The 26,206-nt window shown below is 36.1% G+C and overlaps 1 pseudogene; it reads right to left on the reverse strand.

Moving 5' to 3' along the window:
- Positions 1-18,514: 18,514 nt before the first annotated feature.
- Positions 18,515-23,331, reverse strand: LOC100589347 (annotated as a pseudogene).
- Between the last annotated feature and the right edge of the window lie 2,875 nt (positions 23,332-26,206).

Raw genomic sequence — 26,206 nt, forward strand, 5'->3', positions numbered from 1 at the left:
TTTCCATTCCTGAGTTAGGAATTCAATCCACTTAGTTCTGAGTTCACTTAGAATAATGGAGTCTGGCTCCATCTAAGTTGCTGCAAAAGACATTATTTCATTCCTTTTTAGGGCTGAGTAGTATAATTAAATAGTCAAAAACCAATAGATGTTGGCAGGGATGTTGGGAAAAGCGAACACTTCTACACTGCTAGTGGGAATGTAAACTAGCACAACCACTATGGAAAACCGTATGTAGAATCCTTAAAGAGCTAAAAGTAGAACTACCATTGAATCCAGCAATCTCATTACTGGGTATCTACCCAAAGGAAAAGAAGTCCTTATATGCAAAAGACATGCACATGCGTGTTTATAGCAGTGCAATTCATAATTGCAAAGATACGGAACCAACCTAGGTGCCCATCAACCAAAGAGTGGATAAAGAAACTGTGGTAAATGTAAACCAGAGAAGCTTCATTGCTAACAAGCTCCCCTTTGATGCTGATGCTTCTAGACTGTGAGCCACACTTTTAGTAGCAAAGTTTAGGAGCACTTTCTACTATGGAGTCACATTTTGTATCCTAGCCCTTGCCCAAATGTGAACCTGGATAAATTACACTGTACTTCAGCTTTTGAATCTGTGAAATGGAATAACAGTGAACTTACCTAATAGGGTTGTTGTGAGGTTTACATGAGTAAATATACAAAATGCTCTTATAATAGTCCCTTATAATCAGTAGACATTTCTGAAGTTATCATTTTATTTTTTTATTTCTTCCCAGTTGAGAAATAATGTGTTGTGATAAAGATACAGAAACCATCATTAGAGAATTTAATTTGTTTAAATCTGGACTTTAGAAATAATCTAAGGAAAATCCTATATTTTACAGTCTAAGGGTTCAGATTAGCTAAATACAGAGAAATGGGGTTTTTTAATCTCCTGGTACACATTCTGCTTCCTTTTGCCACTCTCACCATTGTCCACTATAACTGATTTTTTTCTTTTTTAACTACAAATGTCTCAAATGCTTTTGAGAAATCAACAATTTAAACTACCATGTGAAGGTAAAAAAATGAACAAACAAAAAATTGTGAAAGGGAAATCATACACATTGTTACCTAGAAACCCCAGATTTTCCTTCAAGATGATGCAATAGCAGTGACTTGCTGTGCTAGCCTCTGTATATTTGTCCTTAGCATTTGTTGCAGTAGTGATACTTCTGTAACCTCAAAGGTATAAGTGATGCCCCTTCCACTGAATTATTTTTGAATAAGATGGAGAGGTGAAAAAAATACAGAATGGGCTTCAACTTCAATTTCAGTCTGTGCATTGATGATCTTTGCTGACAAGAATGTTGAACAAAATGAAGCATGCGTGAGAAGATAGAAAAGTGGGTTATAAAAAATGGAATGCTTTTGCTGCCAGGATGCCACTCTGGCTTCTGGGTTAATCGTGCACTGCTGGAAAAAGCATTTGTGTTCACGTGCCCAAATGAATCTAAAGACCATAATGAACAAAATCTTGTTTTTTTCTTACCCCTCTATAATGGACATTTGTATTTGCTTTTCTGAGGAGGTAATTGTAGCTATCTTTCTCTCCCAGGGTTTTTTATTTTTTATAGCCTAGATAACTGGATAATGCTTTAACAGTTATTAAATAATTACTATATTTGGCATTGAGGTAGCCATAGAAATAGATAAAGCAAAGTTAAGCTTCCAAGGAACTCATAACTTAGAACAGCATATAATGCTTCTCACATATACCATCCAATGTGTGAGATAAATGTATGAGATAAACATTATAAATGAAGTATTGCTGGTATTAGGGGAAGGGAAAAATTATCAGTGGACTTTCCTTAAAGAAAGTAACAGTTAATCTTTGCCAGGAAAATTAAAGAGAATTTTAATATGAAAGGAGGAAGGGGCTTATCAGATAGGATTAAAAATAAATCCTAGGCAAGCTCTGGTAATGGCAACATTCAAATCTGGCCTTCATATAAGTTGTGTATTTGACAATGCTGGAATAAAAGTACTTTACGGTTAGATCATAAGAGACTTTACTTGTGCTAAAGAATATGGACCACTTTTCTTCTAATGGAAATGGGGAGACCTGAAGGTTTTTACATAGAAAAGTGTCATGTCTAAATTGTGGTTTCTGAGTATGCCATAATCAGCTGGTGGATATGGAACAAAGACTAGTGAAAATACAAGAAATCAAGTCAGGATAATCTGTGGCTGTAGGCCTCTTCCTACTCAATGATGTGTCAAAAGGCCGAGATTAAATAACTCTTAGCTACTATATAAATTGACTTTCCATGTAACCTCAATGTTATATCTATTAAGCTCTATAATAAAAATCAATTTTCCACTCTTATCAAGACAAAGGAGTAAATATGTAAGCCATGGAAGCTGCAGCATGAGCACCATCTGAAAACGGTTATGCTGCCTTCTAAATCCAGGATCGTGACTCTTGGTCACATCTGAAAAATAAAAATTACTGACTTAGACACAACGTGTTGTGTTTCTAATGGTAATAATGAGAACAGAAATTATTACAATTAATCCAAATTGATGACAGCCGGAAGGAAAATTGAAAATAAATGAAAAGTGAAAAGATTTTAAGAGTTAAGGAACAACTAGTGCATTAAAAGGTTACTTTTACTTTGTTTGTATCTTGTAGTTAATAGTAATCTAAATTATAGAAAACGCTTTTGTTTTCCACCAAAAAAATGTCTGTTATAAATGTTGAAATAGAGAAACTAGCGATGAAAAATTTACGTATTCTCAAAAACCATTCTAGGGTTCTTTTGTGATTACTCCTCAAAACAGCCCTATTTCATAGTTGTTATTAACATTCCATTTACAGATGAGGAAACAGTCCCAGAAAGATTAAATGATTTTCCCACATTAATTTTTCTATAAAATACCACAACCAAAGTTAGCACCAAGATCTATTGGATCTAAAGCTCACACTGAAATTGTTCATTAATGTTGCATAAAGTCTACTAATGTATTTTACGGAAGAATCACAAAGCATGATTATTTCAACCAGTGAATCTGATAATACTTAAGTTTATGTTTGGGCTCTGCTCCTTAACCAACTTGACGTAGTCATACAAGAATTATTAATAATTTTTAGACTTTATCGTAAAATAGTGGTTGTTACCTGCTTTATGGTTGTTGCTGGAGTAATAGAAAAACTCAATATGAACTCACAGTCTTCAACACTATATAAATCATGCTGAATATTTTATTAATATTAATACCAAAGTTTAACATTTTGTTTAGCACTAAAATGATGGTAATAATAATATTTGGGCTTTGTGAAGCTCATACTTTTGATTTTAATATGTTCTGTTGGTTCTTGTGTTTAAATAAATCTTGTTATTTCCATTTGTCTAAATACACATAATGTCAGTTTAGAAGCAGAAAATCAACTCTAACTGGTATGTAAGAAGTAATTTGGGATAATAGTAGACACTCGATTTTGAAGTCTCACAGATCTGGTTTTATTTTTTAAATCAGACACCCTGGATGTATATATTTAGGCAAATTACTTAACTTAATATGTAAAGTTATTATGAGTATCTGAGATAATATACATGAAGTCCCTGATACACAGTGAGTGCCTAGTGAAAGGCAGATTCTATTGTAGTTGTTAAAGCTAATTTCCCATTAATTCCCTTGTGTAGATAACTTCACAATATCATGAGGGAGAAGACAACATTGGCAAAAAGAAATTTCGTTTTTCTTCTGAAAGTTTGATAATAATAACAAACAAATCAGTCACCAGGGCTAAAAATCAGAAGGTTCACACTCTCAGGTCATTTCTTTGACCTTTAATATTCTATCATGAGTATATTATTCCTGAAGAACATGAAATAATATATTGGCAAGGAAATTGGCAGTGGGCTTATATTTAGGTACACAGATAAGATTTTTTGTCATCATTATATATTAAACTCATATGTATTTAGAAAGTTTTTATATTAGTTAATTTGTCATCCACAATAGTATTCATACTCTAAAAATAATGTAAAAGGAAATTGTTAACAATAAAAGTATACCAAAAGATATCTTTCTTTCATGATTGCTCTGTAGGGTCTTAAGAGTCATAAAATGAATAGTCTTTGAGGTCAGACTACTTAGTTTTATTTTTGCTTTTCTCTGGTAGCTGTATGGCATTAGATAATTTGACTTTAAACTTTAGCTTCCTCATCTGGTAAGAAATAAAAAAGGGCAGACAGTTGACTCTTACATTTGTAAAAATTAATATAATAATGTATACAAAATACATAATATGATGCCCAACTCTTTGTGTTAAGCACACCAAAATGTAGTGATTCTTGCCAGTAGCCAGTTACGAACCATCGCTGTGGAGCTCATTGTCCTGTAGAAGGCACTGGGCTGAATCTGACCTCATTTGAATGTTCCTTTGTGTAGGATATATAAACATTGGTTTATTTGCCTGCTGTTTTTTTAATTCTTTCTTTTCAAAATAGGTGAGAATTTATTCATTTGAGAATTCTGAGATTTATATCATCTCAGAATTTATTCGAAATTTCTGGTTCTTTGCTTACAGAGCAGTGGCCATTTCTATTTCTGTCCACCAATGTCTCAGCTTGTTTCCAGTACAAAATTTAAAATATGGAACTAATTGAAGCCAGTTTAAAAAGGCAAAATCAACTTAGTTTTTGAGACAAACCCATAATTTTTCACCATTGTTTTCTCTGCCTGCCAAAATAAACACTTTCATAGGCAAATCTTATTTTCCTTTGAAAAATCCATAGGTATAAATTCGCAAGCTGCTTTCAAACTTTTGCCTCATTAAGCCTAATGCTTTTTGGAATCACACTAAACTATTTGCTTCAATAATTTATTTTGGGAACTAGTTACAGGCACTAATTCAGCTTTACGTAGAGAAGTATTTCTTTCTACCCATTCTTTATTTCTTGCTTTTTAATGTTACTATACCTTCTTCACATGAAACACCAAACTTATATTCTTGATACCACTGATTGATCTTGTAACAAAACAAGTGTGTGGTTGAAGGGACTTATGCATGCATAGATATTATTTTGTAATGTTGATGTCCTATCAGAATATTAAGGAAACATGAAAATACCATAGTCTATAGCATATTCATAAATTGGAAATCAGGGTTTCATTTGTAAGTTTATTTTGAATATGAAATAGCATTTTCATGACAATAAGAGTGATTAGAATACAGTCATTTAAATTCAGCACATACCTATGAAGCACATACTCTGCGTAACGCTCTGTGTCCTATTTACTACTGGGGACACACTGTCTGACTTCATGAACTGAACTTCATGTATCTATAAATAGTGATACTAATAACTAGCATTTTCTGAGAAGTTATGCTAAATATTTTATGTTCAACATACACTATCTCATTTATCCCTCCCAATGAGGAGTATACAGTTGTTACACTCATTTCATAAATTAGGAGCTAAGACTTATAGATATTTAGTGTCTTGCCTGAAGTCAGAAAACCAGAAAGAATCCTTATTTGGAACCAAGCCTGCCAGACCTTGAAATTCATGTTACTACTCAGTAGAAGTAAAGCCTATTTAAATGTGTTATGTTCTCACCTTTCAGTACCACTATTAGCTGGATGGATATTTGCAGGCTAAGTTGAGTGTTTAATTGTCATTTACAGTATTGCATTCTTCAATAGTGTCCCACAGATTGTTGATATTATATCTGCCTCACATTTCAAAAAGTTAGCAGAGGCTCCTTCCAACTTCAGGTCCAAAATTGAGCCCTGTTGGCCTCACTACCAGCAGTGGTGGCAAGAGAAGGCATGCCAGGTGAAGGGAGTAGAAAGGTGTTAAGGTCTCACCCAAGGTTTGTGCCTTTGGCCTGAGGGAAGTTTGCCCTCCAGATGTAAATGAATGAACAGAGTTTGGGTCCCCAGACATGGATTGGTTTACCCTCTTACTCTATGCGTACATTCTTACGTTGATATTTTAAGAAAGAAATTGTCAATGGGAAGGAATTTTAGGGAAGAAACAGCTAAATAATGAAAGAAGAAAATAGAAATTTTAAAAGAATCTAGTAGAAATCTCTTAATAAAACTGCAAACTTTTTTTTTAAATCCTCTAAAAGTAGATGGATTTGCGTTATTTAGTAAGAAGACATTTTCACTGTAAGTGAAAATCTCAGGACTTTCTAATCTTAGATTCAAAGTGTTTAAAGATATTGATGGGATAGAGTTTAAGAGATTATATTATTGTTCACATATATGTGATTGTGTGGTAAATAGACTACTGAGGGAGAGGAGGGCTTTAAATCTCCATGCTGGAATATTCATGGCTTGCATAGGCTGGAAGAGTTGATGATGCCTGCATGCATTTTCATAGGGTGGAGCAAATCTGAATATTTTCCTGTTGGGGAGTTCATGGGCTAATCTGTGAAAACTTTTATTTATCTCTGTATTATACAAACCCATGATTCTGTCATTAGAATTGTCTGAATAATTACCAAGCATAAAAGCTGCATCATGATTAAAACATGAAATACAGAGAATGTTTATCAGAAAATTATCCAGATCTCTTTGAACTTTTACTTTCACAAAAGTAGATGTTTTCTGAGGTTACCTCCTGGGGAAGGCATAACTGCCTAATCATAATAAAAGTCTTCCTTCCTTTGTTTACAAAATTGACTGATGTGGTTTCCAGAAAGTCAGATAATTTAGAAGTCGAGAAAAAGACAAAACTAAATAGTAAGTTTGTAAAATGTCTTAAATGACTCCAATTTCATTTTTCCTTTAGATCAATGTCTAAGTTTAGAGTAGTTGTAGACATTTTTCAATAAAATGATTTGTGTTAATCTAATATAATTTATCTGAAGGAAAAGGTCAAAAAATAAGAACATTTTTAAAATAAGGCATCTGTTGAAAGTAAATACTGAAAACTCTGAGACTACATGGTAGATTTGTCTCTAGAAAATTGTTTCAGATAGCTTAAAACTCGAGATTATAATGCTGAATCTTTTAGATTATTTTTGCAAGCGTGTTTTTACAAGTGAGGAATTTCAAACGAGAAATTATGACTCTCACTCCAATGATAGAATTTGGCAAAACTGTTACTACAAGCCAATCTTTTCAAATCTGTTTATTGTTCTTTCTGTGAATCTTTTTTGACTCTCTGATTATTCGATATAATTGTCCCTAAAATTAAAAAAAAAAACCGTCTGGTTTTACTCTTCATTTACAAGAGATCTCAATCGTGAAAATTTGAAGGAAATGATTTGTTTTTTTAAATTTATTAATAAAGTGATGATGTAGCTATGAAATTCTATGCTAATTTTTAATATATTTGAGGACACAGAGTTTTACTAGATGACAAAAAAGGCTAGTCTAGTGTGGATGATCTGCCTATATACTCTATTTCTATTTTATTCATTGCACAGCACTGATGAAAAAGAGAAGGTCTAATTTTCCTGGTTCTAGTACCCTCTGATGAACACCAGGTGCTGGAGGTTTCTTCTAAAAGATAGCAAGTTTAAAATCTGAACTAGTAACAAAATAAAGTAATTCATAATAATGCTTACTCAATCGGGAAATAAAAAGAAGGACTAGAGTATCTAAATGCAGTTGAAGGACCTTAGCTGTGCTCTGTATTTCCGTGGGTTAACCTCACAGTGGTTAAGAGAGTGCTTTAGAACCAGCCAGTCAGCTGAGGAATCCTGCTGACCAGTTCTCAACGGAAGACCTGGGGGAGTACTCTGTTGCTCTCCAGAGCTCTCTCTGTAAGGCCCTCTCCTCTACTGTACTCTGCCCTGACACTGCTAGCTGCCTTGGCCTCCTTGACGTTTCATTCAGCTCCTGACTTTCTCTCTAAATCTAGGCTAGCATTGGGTATAGAAAGATGATCAGAGACTGGGAAGAGCTCAGGTATTGGTTAAGGGAAACCTGATGCAGTAATGTGGTCAGGCATATATTTATAATATTTTATAGAGTAAAAACTCAATGCCATTATATTTTATTGTTACAACATAAGCAAATCAAACTGTCCAACTCTCTACCTTTCTCCTGTTGCTTATTAGAGTTGTTAAGTTTAGAAAGTAATGGATAGTTTGAGCTTCACATCTTTTTGTCTCCTATAAACACCCGCTGCAGTAATATAGTTTTTATTGATTACACACACACATATTTTTCCTACTTTTCACACTAGTTGATTATTGTGCAGACCACAAAGTTGAGAGTTCTAGTGAAAGATGCGCTATCTTTCCTTGGATTTATGTAAACAAATACAAACATAAAAATAAATTTGACACAGCTTCTGCTTCTCGCCTGCAGTGGCTTTGTGTGTTTTCATGCCAATTCTCAACATCCATTTTTCTTATCTCAACACTTTTCCTCTCCTTAATTCAGTTTTTATGTAGAAATTTGCCCAAGAAATAACCTAGTTAACCTCAACTTCTGTTTCAGCATACTTCGACATTTGTTGGCTGGAAAATTCTTTTTTTTTTTTTTTTTTTGGCTTTTTCAGCAGTAAGGGGTATGTCTGCATTTAGAAAAATATGTTCAATTGTATAACTTATTTTGAAATTAACCATTGAAAAAGTCACAGGGAGGCAATAATGATTTAAATGGTTTTGATTCATATATTTATTTCTTATTCGAAAAATAACTGGGACCTTCATAGTAAGAGGGGGGCATGATGCTTGAGACCACTACCTCTGTTTCTCTACATCTACAAAATAAACCCAAATAAATAAAATGAGAATAGATAAAACAAAAGAGAATGCAGTAAGTCCTATCTTTTAAAAAGTCATAGGCAAAGGAAGAGAAAAAAGGAACCTTTAAAATAACATAGTGATTTCATCAGCTTTCAATTTCCTCTGTATGCCAAATATATTGATATGTTAAGAAAAAAAGTTTAAGAGACAATATTGTAAAAAAATCTCCTCCATTACCACCCCCCTCGAAATAATAGAATGAGCCCAGAGGCAGAGTTCTTAACATGAATCTCAGGAAGTCTTTGCTTGGCCCATAAAGTGCTAGGTGGCCTGACCTCTAGACACCTCTCTATTTCTCTCCTATCTCATCTCCTTAATTCACCCGGGTCTGTGTTCTTTGTCCTTAATTTCCCAAACATGTGCAAACCCTAGAGTCTCGTCTGAAGGCTGGTCATGTGACTGAAACGTTCTTATACAGCCTTCACATAATTAGCTTTTTTTATTTTTGCTTAGATCACTCTAAAAGTGATTGCTATGCAAACCTTCATGATATGAATGAATTGCAGCATTCATTTTAATTACAAAATCAGATAGGGCTTGCCCTCTTTAGAGTTAGTGATGGGTTAAGCACTAACTAAGGGTACTTCTAGCTTGGGGATGTGCAGGTATGTTTCTGTTTCTTAATGGGAGTGTGAGTAAGGTTTCCTGCCTAGATTTAGACATTGGTTTTTGAAGGTGCTTAGTTTGTGAAATGTATTAAGCAATAAAATTATATTCTGTATACTTTTCTGTATATAGTTCAACAAAAGGTAGCAAAATACACGCAGTTACAAATATCATCTCATGTTATCAGACACTGTATAACCACAAGCAAGTGGTGCTTAAACATGTTTATTTGGATTTTGTTTCATTTTGTTTTTTTTTTTTTGATCCCATTACTTTGTGTTTAGCCTCACATAATATCTCCATCCACTTCTGGAATTTTAAATGCCAAGAACTGAAGGCCATCTTCTAGTTCTTTGGACTTAGACCAGGCCAAGCCTTGGACATGAAATGTTTCATTCTTTTACCAAATAATTCTCACTCATGCCATCCCTGCTAAAAGCAACAGCTACAAGTTTTCATCTTCATTTTCTCATCTGCAAATTTCACTCACATAGTCTTTCATTGGCAAGTAGTCATTTTATTTGCCTTGTGAGTTTATTTTGCTAAGTGTTGTTTGTATTTATTAAGTATTCTTAACATGATATTGTAACTTTCACTTATAATATGGAATATATTCATTAGAGTACATAAGGTGAGAAAGTCTGGAATTAGGACTGTTCAGAGCCCGTAGCCTGGAATTACATGGTACTGCAAGATGGAAAGCAGTCAGGACGTCAGCAAGAAGAATACAGGTGCTCTTCTTAGAAAACTAGTCTGTTCAGAGAAACAGTCTGATGGTTACATTGTGATTGCAGTGTATGACTTACCTGGGCCATCTAGACTCAACCAATCATACAACTTCATTGAAATCCACCACTAATTTGGCTTATAGTTGTTTAGGTTTTTGGCTTTATAAAAATCCCATGCTAGCTGCTTTTCCTGAAAACCCCATCTCACAGGGACTAAGCCTTCTTTGTTGGGTGAGGGTTTCTCTGCCTTAACCAGCAACCAACTCAGGTGAATTTTCATGATATCTCTAAGTCTTTATTTTTCCCTTGTCAACTCAAAATATAATTTATAGTTAATGTTCCGTTACTGCATTCTTATGCAGGATTTTTATGTATATTACTTACAAGTATGCCCTTTCATGTGTTTATTGAATTGATAATTGATGTCTTGAATACATCATACAATAAGGGAATTCTCAGTGAATTATTATATAAGTGTTTAAGGGTGTTTTCTTAGTATCTGAGGAAAAATTGGTTGGGATTTTGAAATGGCTTGGGAATGAATTATTTTTTACAGTTAAAATAATAGAACAAAGACTCCTGTTATTTAAAAACTTGGTAATCAACTCATTTTCAGGATTGGGCTAGATTCAGATAACAAGGAATGCCTGTATTAGCAAATTGAATTAAATGATATACAAGTATAATGCAGCATTATACAATAGCCAGTTAAGGTTCATGCCATGAATTTAAAAATGACTCAATAAATATAATACTATAGAGAATGAGCCCACTGGAAAAACTGCTATTTCATCACCAGTCCAGTTACTGAATTCTTATTTTTTCAGTTTTTTTAGTGGATTTTGTTTTTAGTATTATAGTCAAATTATCTGGGAAAAGTGACCATTTTCCCTGTTCATTTACAGTTTTTATATATCTTCTGAAGTTTTTCAAGTTGCATTAGCTACTTCTACAAAAGGACAAAACAACAGTTGTAACATTGAGCATTGATGTCTTGTCCCTGACTTAAGAAATATAGGTCTTTTTTTATATGATAAAGATTCATTTCATATATGTGAGGAATGCAAGGATTATTCTACAAAGATGATTAAGAAAGCTAACAAGACATATAATATGCATGTATATATTTGTGTCTGTGTGTTTATATGTATATGCACATATGACAAAATAAATCCCAGATGACAAAAAGCCTTAATTGTAAGAATTTAATTATAAATATATTATGCAAAAATAAGATAAATATATTTATTGGAGTAGAATAGGCCATTCTGAATGAGACAGGAACCAAGAATCTATAAAGAAAAGTTTTAGGTGGTTTTACTACTTAATAGTGTACTAATTTTATTTGATAAAAATAACCTAGACAAAGTTAAGTGACAGATGACACATTGTGAAAAATAAGTACATGGCTAATTTCAGGCAAAAGGCAAATTTGATTTGCAAAGATCTCCTGGAAGTTAGTAAAAAAAAATTATATTAAGAAAGTGAGAAAGTTGTGTACATGACTATTTCTCAGACTAAAAATATAAATGTTAAACAGTGTATTAAAATTCAATCTCACTTTAATAAATATGAATAAAAGTAATAAATAGATAAAATTTTAACCTGTCAGATTGGCAACTGTTTAAAGGTTTTGATGCAATTGAATGTTGGCAAATATATGAGGAAACAAGATATCTTTAATATTTCACAAAAGATGCCAAGATAGCTGTACAGGATATTAACATTACTATTACCATAACTATTCACAATAGTAATATAGCCAGATTAAATATCTATTAGTCTGGAGATAGTTAAAATGTATAAGTATATACTGTATCTATTAACCCAGAATGAGGTAAATCTATGTGTTTGGGTATGAAAAATATGGAATCCCATTGATGAAAATAAAGAAATGTATATATGTGAGTATAAATGCTTTACTAGAAAGATAAATTTTTAAAAATGTAGTTAATTTTGAGGAAATGTATGGATGTGATTAAATGTGGGAAGGAGAGAGGAGGACATTTCTATTTCACATCAGAGACTTTTGTATACATTTTTTTTTTCTTTCACCATTTACATGCAATATACGTTTTCATGTCAGCAGGGTTCCATGAGTGATAAAATTAAGACTATTTAAAAAAATTTTTCTTCCCTATAATCTTTAATAAGCACAATGAAAGAATTAAGATTAAAGTCTGCTACTTTCATGATTAGATTATTCTTGTTTTATTTATTTATTTATTTTTTTGAGACAAGGTCTCACTGTCACCCAGGCCGAAGCACAGTGGGCTCAAGCGATCCTCCCACCTCAGCCTCCCAAATAGCTGGGACTACACGCACACCTGGCAAATTTTTATTTTTGTAGAGATGAGATCTTGCTATGTTTCCCATGCTGGTTTCAAATATCTGGCCTCAAGTGATCCTCCTGCAATAGCCTCCCAAAGTGCTGGGATTACAGGTGTAGGCCACACCATGCTCAGCCTGTGAATAGATAATTCTACAAGCATTTTCCCCAAAACTGTACTCCTGGGTGATTTTTTTCCTAGATATTTTAATACCAGAGTTGGAGCTAAGCCATGTATTGAATAATTATAGCTTGAAGTGATATTAAACTTGAAGTAGAATTTTCTCCCATCACTCTTTCAAATAACATATATGCATGTATATCAAATCATCCTTCCCAGTTCCTAAATCACTGCACAGTTTTCTAGTCCCTTTCAGTTAATTAAAATCACAATCAGGTCCACTTTAAACCTCTGATCTCATCTCTCCTTCAGCCTTGACCTTGGCTGGAGGGACCTAGGTACGAATAGCTCTTTTAATCCTTTTCCTCCCACTTCAAGGTTGGGGCAGGAAGGAAACATCAAAGGAAAGAGAAAATCTTTTCACTGAATTGGGCGTGACAGAAGCACAGCATTTCTTTGGGGTGGCTGTTTCCAAAAGTCGCCTTTAATACATGTGTCAATTCTTTGGAAGGCCCTTTGGAAGCCTCCTCATTGCCCAGTTGCCTAGTGTATGAGACTAATTCTAACCCTATCAACTTCTTTTAACCCATTCCATTTCCCTATGGGATGGAAAGCCTCAGCTACGCAAATCACGTTTGATTCTGCTAATACTCACTCTCACTCCTCTTTTACTGTTGCACCTTTATATTGATGTAGACAGGGGATTCGGATTGTGAGTCAGCCAGCCTCTGATATGATCTAGAATGAAAGATGTACAGGCTCATATTGGGTCCATTTCCAAGACAACAGGAAGATTACCACTCAATTTTATTTTTCACTAAATTCTCCCTAAATATACTAAATACACACCAACAGCTAGCTGTCTTTGTAAACTTAACTAAGTCTTTGGTGCTAGAATTCTTTTAACATATCCTAAATTTCTGGTTAGATTTAAGCTTTCTTGAGAACATTACTAATTTGATAGTGCTAATATTCTGTGCCTAGAAAAAGACAAATGATAAGACAATGCTGAAGTTATAAACCAAAACAAGATTCTATATAGCACTTTGTTCCATAAAAATGAGCTTGAATTTTTCCCTCTCAGTAGTGAGAAGCCTCTGAAAATAACCCTGGGTCAGAATAACTAGCTTTTTCATTCAAATTTACCCTGGCTGATGTAGAATGTTTGAGGAAAAGTTGGCTGTTTTAAAGCATCAGACTCACACCTACATGAGTTTGTTTCTAAATTCAGTAACTAAAGCCAAAACCATTGAAGGTTGTCAGAAACTCCTTAAAAATTAACTGGGAAAATGCCAGTTGGGGATCAACATACAATCTCTCAATAGTCACAACACAGGCAATTTTCTTTCCAATTGGAATATGTCTGCTGTGTGCTTGATTAAGTGGTTGGTGAGTTCACATTTACTGTTATGTTGTACTTCTATGAAAAGTCTAGACTCACTTAGGGAAGCAAATAGCCCACACATGAAAGAGACATGCAGGAACCAAGACCTCTTGCTGATTCTGAAGTGAAATAGTGGGTGGAATTGCCTATGCTATTCAAGTATACTTTTCCTCTTTAGTTCTAGAGAATGAGTAAAACTAATTATGTTAAAGTTAGTTATATAATATGGCTCCATCATTATCTCAAGAGAGCATTTAAAGAAAAATGTAGAAAATTATATCAAAAGGTGCAAAAATAAAATTAGATGAATATATTAGTTTTCTAGTTCTGCTGTAACAAATTACTACAAACTTGATCGCTTAAAACAACATATCTCCTAAGAAGAATGGAAAAAAGTCAATGTTTACATGGAATCTTAGATAAGAAAAAAAAATGTGATTTGGGGAATGACGGGATTTAAAGGAGACACAAACTATACTCAAGATAGCAGTTTGGAATACAGACAAATAGAGTCGTTATTTATTATAAGAACTTTAAAATGTTTAATGTAAATTGGGAGAGAGATTTTTATTTTAATTACATTTAGTAGAGTTGTCGATATATATACAAGTCTACAGTTGTGGGTAAAGATATAAGTTGAAAAATAAGATTTGGAGTCATTCACCTATATGATATTTAAAGCAGGGAGCATAGATCATGGTTTTTCACTTTGGCACTATTGACATTTTGTACGGGATAATTCTTTATGTGGTGAGCTGTTCCTGTGTATCATTTAGTGGTCTTTTTCCTCCAGAAGTCTGTAGCACCCTCCAGTTGTAAGGAAAATATCTTCAGACATCTTCAAATGCCTCCTGGAGGATAAAATTGCCCCTGATTGAGAACGGTTGGCATAGATGACAGAACCAAGGCAAAGAGTTTGATTGAAATTGGAGGGATGAAGAGGAATCACTGGTGTTATGCCAATATTTATTGGTAGTTAGAAAAGGGGTCATCCTGAGAGGGTACTGATAAGATTTGCCCAAATCTCATGTCAAATTGTAATTGTCATGCCAAAATCTCGTCAAATTATAACTCCCAGTGTTGGAGGAGGGGGTCTGCTGGGAGGTGATTGGATCATGGGGTGGATTTCTCCCTTGATGTTCTTGTGATAGTGAGTTCTCAAGAGATCTGGCTGTTTAAAGGCACTTTCCCCTTCTCTCTATTCCTCCTGTTCCAGCCATGTAGGACATGTCTACTTTCCCTTCCCCTTCCATCATGATTGTAAGTTTCCTGAGACCTCCACAGCCGTGATTCCTGTACAGCCTGTGGAACCATGAGTCAATTAAACCTCTTTTCCTTATGAATTACCCAGTTTCAGATATTCTGTTATAACAGTGTGAGAATAGACTAATACATGTACTGAGGGGAGAGTCTGTTCCAAACAAAGGACGAAAATCAGAAGAATAGGGCATCAGAACTATTAGAGGAGACTGAAGAGGCGGAGGATCATGGTGGACAGGAGGCAGGATTAGATTGCAGCTCCGACTCGGATGGACAGAGCCACATGTGGAGGCTTGCATCATGAATTTTTGTTCCAGAATGACTGCAGGAATATATCATGATACCTCAGAGGACCGCCTGAGGGAAGCGGATTGCTCCTGCAGGACGCGGGAGACACGCCAAATACTGTGAGTGCCCAAACTGGAAGTGGGAAAGGGAGATCATCCTTCCCTGAACACAAACCCACACTGGGGAAACTGAAGGTCTAGATTAAGGGAGAAGATTCTGACCTTACCTGGGGCTGAGTCAACTTAGAAAGCTGAGTGCAATACAGAGGTAGAGGAAGCAGCGGGAAAAGCCTTGGGAGCTCGCTGGGTCCCCCAGCAACTCATTTTTGCCTGGTCTCACAGGGGTCCTCCAGGAAGGCAACTAGAGGTGCTGAGAAAAGACCACACAGAGAAGGAAACCTCCAACTAAACTTTGTAACAATTTGAACTGATAGAGAAGCCTCCTGGCCAGAACTCAGGAGATAGTGTGAATTTCGTGTGCAGACGCCACAGGTGGAGAAAGAAGGAAAGCCATACTTGATTTTGCTGCTGGGAGGTGGGTAGTCTGGGGCAAGTTCTCAGTCCTGCTCGCCCACTGCCTGGAAACAGACTCAGTGCTGTTGCGGGGAGCATGGTGAAAGTGAGACCAGCCCTTTGGATTGCAAGAGAGCTAAGTGAGGCCGACTTTCCCCCAGTTCCCTGACAACCTGCATAATGGAGACAGTCATAATCCTCCTAGGAATGTAACTCCATTGACCTGGGAACCTCACCCCCAACCTCCACAGCAGCCATAGCAAGACTCGCCCAAGGAGACTCCGAGCTCAGACATGCCTAGCCCTGCCCCCACCTAATGGTCCTTTGCTACCCACCCTGGTAGCAAAGGGTATATACTCTTGCAAGTTGTAGGGCCCTGCCCACCACCTGTTCCTCCTCTTATAACCACAGCTGATGCTCTCTGGAAAGCCCCACTTCCTGGCAGGAGGCCAACCAGCACAAAAATCATGCATTAAACCACCAAAGGTAAGAACCTTCACAGAGTCTATTTCACTCCCCTGCCACCTCCACCAGAACAAGTGCTGGTATCCACGGCTGAGAGACCCATAGATGGTTCATATCACAATACTCTTGGCAGAAAACCCCCAATACCAGCCTGGACCTTGATAGACTTGCTGGGTGGCTAGATCCAGAAGAGAGATAACAGTCACTTCAGCTCAGCTCTCAGGAAGCCACATCCATAGGAAAAGGGTGAGAGTGCTATATCAACGGAACACCCTGTGGGAAAAAAGAATCTGAACAACAGCCTTCATCCCTAGACTTTCCCTCTGACAGAGCCTACACAAATGAAAAGAAACAGGAAAACCTACTCTGGTAATATGACTAAACAAGGTTCTTTAACCACGCTACCCGCCCCCCAAAAAAATCACACTATCTCACCAGCAATGGAACCAAACCAAAAAGAAATCCCCGATTTACCTGAACAAGTATTCAGGAGGTCAGTTATTAAGCTGATTAGCGAGGCACCAGAGAAAGGTGAAGCCCAAAGTAAGGAAATACAAAAAGAATGATAGAAGTGAAGGGAGAAATATTCAAGGAAATAGATAGCATAAAATATAAATCAAAACTTCAGGAAACAATGGACACACTTATAAACACGCAAAATGCTCTGGAAAGTCTCAGCAATAGAAGTGAACAAGTAGAAGAAAGAAATTCAGTGCTCGCACACAAGGTCTTTGAATTAGCCCAACCCAACAAAAACAAAAATAATAAGAAATGTGAACCAAGCCTCAAAGAAGTCTGGGATTATGTTAAATGACCAAACCAACTCCATTCTATTGCCTGTTTTTGCAGAAGAAACCACTCCTGATTTTTTATTTCATGGATGTTTTAAGATTTTACCATGTTTTAGGAATACCAGTATGTTTATGGGTACAAACATATTTTTTGTATGTTTTTGAAAGTTTTTAAAGTGTCCTTCTGTATTCCATTTTTGAAAATTATGTATCTTGATAGATACAACAGTAATTCATTTGTAATTACTGAATAGTATGCTATTGACTGAATATAGCCTGATTTATTTATCTGCTGATACATAAGTTGCTCCTGATTTTTGTATTTTATTTTCTTTTTTAAATGAATCTTACTGATATTTTTATATTTTAAAGGTTTTCTTACAATCAGTTTCTATTAATCTCTAATATAGCTGTGCTTTCTACTTTGTTTCATTTAGTTATCTTTATTTTTCCACTCTTCCACTTTTTTATTTTTATTTTTATTTTTGCAGTGACAAATTAACATTTGTTTTTATGGCTTTTTTCCTGTGTGCATTTCAAGTCTTTTTCAAAACAAGGTCCCAGGAAACTCCAGATTCAATTATGTCCCTGGGCTTGGTCAACTGCTGCAGGAGTCTTAGAGAGCCTTGTACAAATGCTAGAGTTGCTTATTTACCAACATTAAACCCTGGGATAGACAATGCAGCAAAGCAGGACTCCTTCCTCCATGGAATGTGCTGATTTCAGATGCGGCGGCAGCCAGTATAGAAAACGCTGGAATGTTTTCTTGGAACTGGACTGTGATGAGAGGTGCTTGCCATGAACATAAGCTACTGTTCTGTACTGTACTGTTCTGTTCTGTTCTGTTCTGTTCTTTTCCAGAGTATCGCTCTTGTTGCCCAGGATGGAGTGCAATGGGGCAATCTTGGCTTACTGCAACCTCCGCCTCCTGGGTTCAAGCAATTCTCCTGCCTTAGCCTCCTGAGTAGCTGGGGTTACAGGCATGTGCCACCATGCCCAGCTAATTTTTGTATTTTTAGTAGAGGCAGTGTTTCTTCAAGGTCAGGCTGGTCTTGAACTCCCAACCTCAGGTGCTCCGCCCACCTCAGCCTCCCAAAGTTCTGGGATTACAGGCATGAGCCACTGCGCCTGGCCAGCTACTGTACTGTCTTTGACCCTTCCTTTCCAGTTTTCGAAGATAAAGCAGTAAATAATCTTCTCCGAAGATACTTGATAAAAATCCGCCCCCCCCCTCCCCCCCCCAGAAAACAAAAACACATGCTTCCATTTAATTAATAAAAATTTACTGCAGTTTGGCACCTGGGTTCAGCTGGCGGATGAGCTGACTGATGTGTTCACCCTGATAGCCAGGTGTGCCCATCTCCTTGAGGAAGCCCACTCTATTTTTGGTAGCATGAAGGGCCATTGAGAGGTGGAAAGGGTACAAGAACCATGAAATCTCCTGGAAATGCTTTCCTGGGAAGGCAATTTCATGAATGAGGTCTTCCAATCAAATGACACCAAACTTCCCCAGGTGTTAATCACTGTGTTGTCTGTCAGAGGGATGGTCTTATTATTGACCTTGGCTTGTCTACATTTCAAAACGAGTTACCAGACAGACTTCAGATTTGGAAATCCCAAGGTCACATAAGGTTCCAATATTCGCAGCATTTTTAGGTTCTGTGTGGTGGGGGTGGGTGGTGGGATGACTTTTACAAAGACACCACTAAAAATTTTCTTTAGGTGAAGTCTTGCAATGGTTCTCTGCACCAGTAAACTCATGCCATCAATTCTTTCGATGCATGCAACAAAGGTCAAGGAATGTTTATCTGGCAATTCCAAAGCATGAGATTTCACTTCTAGTCATCTGAGATGCACCTTGTCACGTTTCTGTTGCTGGGAATCATGTAGGAATAATTCTAGTTGCTTAAACCTGAGCGATTTTTCTTTCCTCTGCTCCTTTTTTGCCAAAAGTGTCTGCTTTGCCTGGGTGGATTTGCGGGCTTGATAAGCTTTCCTCTTTTTTTCGGGAGATTTTCTGGAACCAAAGGGATTTTTCTTTGCTCTTGCTCCGCCGTCTTTTTAGTGTTGCAGCTACTGATCCGCTCTTCCAGTTTATTTTCTGTGTCCTTTTTGAGTTATGTGAAACCTATTCTTTGCTCAATATGCAAATAATAGTATTTTATTGTAATATAAACTTCTCAGACCATAAAATTCTTCAAATTAATGTTTTATTTGCATCTCAACGTTTTACATGTAATATTTCTTTTTGCTTTTAAATATTTTCTAATTTTCACTAAAATTTCTATGTGTGTATGTCCATAGCTGTTTAGAAGTATGCTTCTAAATTTTCAAATGAATGTGTTTCCTTTTACCATTGTTACTGATATCTGACTCAATACAGAAAATATGGTTTAATACAGAATTTATTTTATTTATAAGGGAACCTTAAAACATTTGCTTTGAAGAGACAGAAAGAGTGATAGGCTTGGTTTATTAAAGATAACATATTTATAATGAATGAAGGGCTCTTTTTCCATAAATGAAAAACTTGAGAATGATAAGATACTAACGAAGGAAACAGGAAAGCATGAGAGGGAAATTGAGTGGTCTGATTTCCCTGAGCTGTGGAGAGGTGATGGATCCCCCAGATTTTGTTGAGTAGTCTTAGAAGGGAGTAGGGGAACCTCCTTCATTGTAACAAGAGAATGAAGAAAAATGTGTGTTACTGTAGGAAACTTCGTTGGTTGAGAATTTACGAATTGATCACCATTTTCTGAAAAATATAAAGCAAAACTGTCTAGTAAAGCAGATGGCAGGGATTAGTAGGAAGTTTGAGAAAACAAAAATATGAAATTTTTCCTTAGAAAATAGATAGCAAAATAGGAAACTATTAGAAGTCTGTTAGACAGTTAGCTCTAGTAGCTAAAATGGGTCTCCATTGGTGATCTCTATGTTAGCTCAGAATAAACTATAAGCAACTTTCCACAGACACTCATTTAAAAGTGTTGTTGAAAACTGGGAGTAACTGTCCTCAAATCCCTATCCAAATTATATACAGTCCATTGTTTCCATTTCCAGGTCCTTGGGGGCCCATCCTTAATGCTCCACTCCATGCCGCCTGGCACCAGAACAATTTATATCTTTTCTTTAAAGAGAGAATTTCATTCTGGAAATGCTGAGCAGGTCTTGCTTAGTAGACTCTAGTTATATAAATTCAGAAATATTTAAGGCATTCCAAGATTTAATTTAGGATTCAAACTTTTTATTTAGCGTGCACATTACACAGGTCTCAGTTTTGTAAATAAGTGCTCTTTCTACTTTAAAATCATTCTTGGCTTCAGTGCTGCCCCCAAATATCAGATTTATTTGTGTTCACGCCACTGTTTAGATCCCAAACACTCCTCAAATTTGTGAATTTGTAATTCCTTTTTCCTGCTTTTGTCTATGTGTACACACACACACACACGCACACACATGCTCTGCCAATTGAAACAGTGTCCACTCACAAAACATGTGACAATCTCCCAGTTGAAGTCTGAGATCCTTGATTACCATAGACACTTATGAATAATCAAACTGTACAATATTTTATTACAGAAGGTCTCAAATGGTTTGCCTATTTTATCCATATTGATTGTTTCCTTCTAGTGATCTCAAAGTAGGTGATTAAAAACCTAAGGTATACATTGTTGGTGATATTTTGTATGCTCTTCTGGAAAAAAGGTGACCAACAGTCCAGGAGTGAGTTTTTCCCAGAATTAAGGGGTTCCCAAGATGTGAGATTATCAGTTTTAAAAATGGAATAATCCTGGGAAAATTGAGACAATTGTTTATCCTATCTGAAAGCCAAACTAGATTCAAAGTTTGGGTTATCTAGATTTCTAGCCAGAATTCAATGTTTCAAACAGTTTGTCATTATTTAATTTTTTACTTACATTCATAAATATGGTAGTTCCTCTAGTGTGTTCTGTCTTACAAGTTAGTCTCACAAGTTTTGTAAAACATGCATTTTAAATGAGGTATATTTAAAAAAATGTAAGAAGCTAGCTTGGAAAAGTAATACTTCCTCTGTAAAACTCTGTTTGCTTTTATGTATACGAACATTTACAGAGAATGACATCTTAAAAAGTCTGGAAATAATTTGACGTTACATGCCATGAAACTTCGTGCTTTAGGTCTAAAATAAAATGTCAAAATACTTCACCAGGTTTTTCAGACACAAAATAAAATAGGACAAATGTATGATTTGGGGGAATTTGAGATGAAGGATATTATCTGAATAATACAAGCAGAGAACAAAAGTAAAATTTTTAATGAAAGTTTTTTCACACAATTATGTTAATTTCTTTGGTTTGGACTTTAATAATACTTTAATAATGCACTAAATTAGAATATAGCACAGGTGATTGTGGAAATAAGTATTTTACTGTAAGGTTTCAGGCGCATATTCTAATGTATTAAAATGGTCTCAACTTCTTTGTCTAATATCCCACATTTGATGTTACAGGAGGAGTAAGTGCAAATTTTGATGGAACACAAAGGAGCAAGTGAGAAAGTAGGCATTTTCCATAAAGTAAATGAGCAAATTTTTAGCACGAGGTACCAATTTTTGAAAACCTAAAGAATAGGAGAGGGGACATATTTACAGGTAAATAGTCAAATCTACTTGGTGATTTTGGTCCAAGTAGAATGGAAAAAAAACAATTTGCACAGAATGTAGTCTAACTTCTGTTACACAAGTATGTTTCTGGACACTGTGGCCTAGTGAGAAAATATTTTGCAGACATGGAAATGCATGTATATCACTGAGAGATGGGGATAAACTGTTAGAAATAAACCATCAATGATATTTTAAAACATCTTTGTTTTCCCACATGGTAATTAAAGCAAAGAGTTACTACGGTTCCTAGAAAGAACGAGAGGATGGTATCGCTATGTTTTCCTGGGAATACAATCTGTGTGGACGTGGTCTGAAGATTTCCCAAAGGGGATTCATGACTTTTGAGAAGAAAGTCTAAATAAAATTACTCTCCTTTGATACAGGAGAATGAAGGAAGGTGAGAAGATCAATTACTTAGCATGTGCACAAAGACTGTACAATCAGAGGAGTGGTTTCTTGATAATGACAGGCTCCTGTGACAAGGCCTTCAAAGCACATCAAGGGGTTGATTGAGCTGCTGGAGCAGGCAGGCATATGGAGTGGTGGTTAGCTTTCTTTGTAAAAGAACAATGGAAACTGGTGTCACCAGGTGACTTATCTAATTTTCACCTGTTTCCCCAGGTGGGAGTGAAAGAATGGAGGGGGGCGGGTAGGTAGAGGTAGAGTCAGCAGCAACTGCCTTGCTCTTTTCTCTCTCCCTCATCTATCCCTGTTTTGTCTGACAGAGGGCAGATTACGGCAGCTGAAGGAGTTAGAGGGACCCATGTTTTATAATAGACCTTCCCTGCTCTGTGGATTTGTCCACAAAGTTAATATGATTTATGCTGGATGGTCAGTTTAATTTGTGCTTTTAAATATGGATCAAGGACTTCATAGATTCCTTCCTGTAATCAACATTTACGGAACACTTCATCAGAGCCTGGCACTGTGCTAAGTGGATTTTTGTAAAAACTGAAGATAGAAGGATTTTGAAATAGGTTTCATTCTATTTTGTCCATTTAGACTTTACCAGTAGCTATTAATTCTGACAGTAAAGGGCAAGAAAAACAGAATGTTCCTCTCCTCTCCCTAACGGCCCCCCCATTTCCCATGATGTATGTTTGACATTTTCATGATTATTAAAGTTTGAATAATTAAATATTTGGGGTTTTGTGCATATTTCCCCCTTTACCTGCTAATTTTTAATGAGTAGTCAAATTAAGACATGATGGGGCAAGGGCTATGTTGCGGGAAGTTTCTGTATTATTTAAAACTGAATTATTCTGTTTCTAAATATGGAGGACCTCACAACATGGAGGCTGTTTTATCTAAATCTAGAGAGTACTTCTGGAAGTTTCTTGAAAGCCCAATTTTTCTTCATTTTTCGTATTAATTTGTTTATAACACTGCCAAATACATTGATTTATCCTCTTACATACTGTCAAAGCAGCCCAGCTCTGATGTTGAACATGGGCCATTTCAGGTAATCCATCATAAAATGGCTCAACAATGCCAAGTTTCTTTAAACCCCTTTCTGAATGTGTTTTCTTACTCAAAAGCAACGGCTTTGTGGAGTGACCCCTGCACCTGGTGTGTCAAGATTCAATAACTAATTGAATACACAGTGATTTCGGTTCTCCACCTGAGACAGCACTGATAGTGAAATGGAGACCTATCTCAGACAGCAGAACCTATAAATTAGCTTAGTAGTCCATCAATCTAAGCCCTGTCAAAAAGAAAAAACTAGAGAAAGAGAAAAAAAGAATAACTGTTAGAAAATTATACCCTTCCACATTTGTATCCAACAAGCAAATAATCATCAGCACATTGAATCTGTGTTAGGAAGGGGAATAAATATAGCCTTCTATTAAAATCCTTAGCGCATAGGAAGAAATGAAAGCACTTATTTGGGCTGAACACATTTTATTTAACAATGAAGGTCTAAATCCCAATTTAATCTTCACTGTCATGAGTACTCCCTATTTTTATATATAATAGGTACTATTGTACAAAATACATGCTCCTTACAGTATAAGGGTGAGGCAGTCTAACAAATCTGATGCTTCAGGTGAGTTCCCAGAGACACAGGCTCTGAAATAAAGTTTAGTATGCATAAAGTTTATTAGGAAATGTCCCAGGAAGGGAATGAAGGTGGATCATGTGGAGGAAGAAGCTGGGCTCCAATGCAGGAATACCAAAACCTCAGCCTCCTTCCTGAGGAGCCTGATGCTTGGATTTCCCCTCCAAGTTGCCCAGATTTGGGATCAGACTAATCCACTTGAACAGTCCTTGTATGAAGGCTGCTCCAAGGTGGCATCATGACATTGGCCGTGGAGTCTCGGAGTGGACTTGGGCATCGAAGGCTTAGCTGAGAGCACTTTCTACACTGTAGGCAACAATCTTGGGACTCCTGGAAAGGGGGCCTGAACACAGCACAGTGTTCACTACATCAGGTAAGTGACAGCTGTCACAAGCTAGGGTAAGCATCCAGACAGAATCAGGAATAAAAAAAAGGAGTTTGGGAGAAATCTAGGTAGTTAACTGTTGTATTTCTTCCCAGAATAAGTGCTACTGAAACCCCTTGAACATGAATGTCCCACTGTTAATTTCCTGATTTTTTTTTATTCTTTCGGCATTCTTTGGTAAGATGAAATAGTGTGACTCTACATAGGCATATCATAAATTTCACCTGAGAGTTTAACAAACAGAGAGGTTTTTAATAACATCCTCCAGAGCAGAATGTACGTAAGCTCAGAAAATGGTCAGTCACAGGTGTCATCACCTTCCCAGGGTTGTTTGTTGTTGTTGTTCATGGAATATTCTGGAAAGAAATAGGTAAGCTGCTACAGACCACACAGGTTGGTTTTGTGGACTGAATTCTGTCCCTTGCCAAAATCCATATGTTGAAGCCCTAATCCCCAAAATGACTGTATTTGAAGATAGGGCCGTTATGGAGGTAATTAAGTTTAAATGATGTCAAAAAGGTGATGCCTTAATCCAATAGAACTGGCCTCTAAGAGGATGAGCTACCACAGTTTTCGTTCCTTCTACATGAGCACGGAGGAAGGCAGGCCACATGAGGATACAGTGAAGACATTTATTAACAAACCATGAGGAGGACCCTCACCAGAAACAGAGTTGGTCAACACATCAAGCATGGACTTCTAGCCTCCAGAGCTATGAGAAAATATTTCTGTTGTTTAAGCCAGACTATCTGTGTTATTTTGTTACGGCAGCCCAAGCAGACTAATATAGCTGGTTACATGGTTAGCAAATGTAGGGACCATCAGTTTAATCTCTTTGCACTACATAAAACTGGAGATAATGAATAAAGAAAGACAACTTGTATGTAAAACAAGTTACAGGAGTTTGAATAGTTGACATAAATTAGTTGACATGAAATAGTTGACTATTACAAGCGTAGGCAACTGGTGCTTTAGAAGAAAATTATATTACAGGATGCAAAAATCTTCTCAAAGGAAAGATGTGAAGAAAAGTTCGGGATAATGTGGCATTGACATGTTAATCTAGGTCAAGGCTTCAAAACCTTAGCACTATTGACATTTTGGGCCTGATAATTCTTTGTTGTTGGGGGCTGTCCTGTGTGTTATAGAATATCTAGTAGCATCTCTGGGTTCTACCCACTAGGCGCCAGCAGCAATCCTTATCCCAAAGTGATGACAATCAAAAATGTCTCCAGGCATTGCCTGAAGTCCCCTAGGAGACAAAATTGTCTGCCTACCTCTTTTTGAAAACAACTGATCTTTAAGTAATATATTCTCAGAGATAGCCAGGAATATGAGTGCATGCACTGTTAAGGTAAGCCTAGGGAGGAGCTGTGTTTTAATTACACATTAAAAACAACAAAACAAAAAAACAAAAACAGCTGTTTTGTGTGTGGTGTCTTTCGTTCCTTGAGTGAATGTGTTCCTTGCTATATATTTGTCATTTGCTAAGGCAAAGTCAAGGCTTTAGTTGTGTGTGCAGTGGAAATGGTGAAATTGGAAATGATGAAAATTGGGTGTAGAAAGAATGAAAAACGTAATGGAGAAAGTCGCTGGCTGTTTAATGATCTTCAGGAGATTTTTTTAACTTCAGGGGTGGTTTATCACTGGAAATATCTAATAGTTACATTTTTAAAAGGCAAATATGATAATCAAGTCTTTCTTCGACTATTTGATACCGCCAAATTATTTCATTCTTTATCTGAATTTTTAATAGAAGTTTTGAATGTTATGCATATATTAGGAGTCCTTTTCTCATTTTCCAAATATGTGAATTGAAGAAAATGCAATTTAATGTTACCTGATTCTAAGCTACTGCATATGTTATGTTGCATGAGACACTAATATA

This window comes from Nomascus leucogenys, chromosome 2, assembly GCF_006542625.1.
Source record: "Nomascus leucogenys isolate Asia chromosome 2, Asia_NLE_v1, whole genome shotgun sequence".
Lineage (NCBI taxonomy): Eukaryota > Metazoa > Chordata > Mammalia > Primates > Hylobatidae > Nomascus > Nomascus leucogenys.